Source organism: Rattus norvegicus, chromosome 5, assembly GCF_021556685.1.
Source record: "Rattus norvegicus strain SHRSP/BbbUtx chromosome 5, alternate assembly SHRSP_T2T, whole genome shotgun sequence".
Taxonomy (NCBI): Eukaryota; Metazoa; Chordata; class Mammalia; order Rodentia; family Muridae; genus Rattus; species Rattus norvegicus.
Window position 1 is genome coordinate 19,097,258 of NC_141538.1, and position 1,535 is coordinate 19,098,792.

Below are 1,535 nucleotides of genomic sequence, written 5' to 3' on the forward strand. Positions count from 1 at the left end.
CTTCATTGAAGCACGGGAGGGAGAGAGGTCATGGGAGAGGGGTGAAGGGGATAATATTTGAAATGTAAATACATAAAATATCTAATAAAAATAAATTTAAAAAGGAAAAGGATGGGTTTCCAAGGTGATTAGTAAGTCTATATTTTCTGACTTCTCTGCCTTAGCAATTTAGAATATATTTTGCAGAACACACAAGCAAGATGAAGCAGGCAGACAGTGAGTGAGCAAGCAGAGCTCACATAAAAGGAGCTCTGCATGTGAGTGTTACAAAGGAGCAAAACTGGAGTGGATATAAGTAGCCATCATGGGCAGTCTTAAAAGGTATCATGAAGTTCTCGCTGAAAGGTGATATTTGAGCAAAGCTACAAATGTAAAAAGGAATTGAGGCCAAAGAAAGAGAGGAGGTAAAGGGGTTGAAATAGAAGAGTCTAGTGGGACAGCCTGAGGTGGGTGGGAGGTGGGAGCCTGTGCCAGGATGGCTCAGAGGACCAGATGAGTCATATAAAAGAATTTGGGGTTTAGTCTGCAGGCAAAAGAAAAACACTAGGGTGTTTTAGGTAGAGGAACAGTATGCTCTGTTCACATTACAAAACTCTGACTTCAGTGTAAAAATTAAGGCAAGTAACTGCAAGACTCAAATCAGCAAGTCAGGCAAGAGAGCTTCCCTGGCTAGCATGCTGGTCAAGCATGAGAGCAGTGGTCAATGCAGGACTGAGTTAGATGGAATGAAGACAACAAGCCATCAAGGAGTTTCTTCACCTTCTCACATGGCCTCAGTGGCAATGCTATCAGGTGATATGACATAAATATAGGTCTTGGAGGAGCAAGAAAAATGGAATCAAGAGTTTGATTTTGGACCTGTGTAATTTTTGGTGTGTGTTAGACATCTGCAGAGAATGATGGAGTAAAAAGTTATTGAAAACGTATAGGAAACATCAGTGTTGAAGGCTTGGTTTTTATGATAGAAAAATGGCATTAATTCTACAGACATAGATGAACTTGCCTCATGAAAGAGTAAAATGAAAGGGGGAGGTTTATTGAAGGCTATGTCCTGAAGAACACACTGGATGACATGAGTTTGATCCCCAGAACCCATGGTGCAAGGAGAAAACTGGCTGTCCAAACTTATTCTCTAATATCCATTCACTCAAGAGTTGCCATTCACAGCCTCCCACTCTAGTAAATAAATAAACATTACTGTATCTGATCCTATAGGTGGGATTTATAAAATTAAATTGCTCTTATAATGTTTTAGAGGTCTTCTGGGTCCTAACTTTTAGTGTAAACTCTATTTAATCTTTTCTCCCATCTTATCCCCAAAGAAAACAGACTATATCCTGGGACATATTATCATGTAGAAAATAAGCATATGAAGAAGAAGCAATAAAACACATATAGTGGATTTGGATACTTAGCTGATCCACTAAAAAAGGAAGGTGCCATACCATAATTGAAAATTAAGTAGTACACTTGGACAGAGTTAACTTCAGGGGGACTAACCTCCCAGGGAACTTTCCAGAGAGAGTAGATCAGGC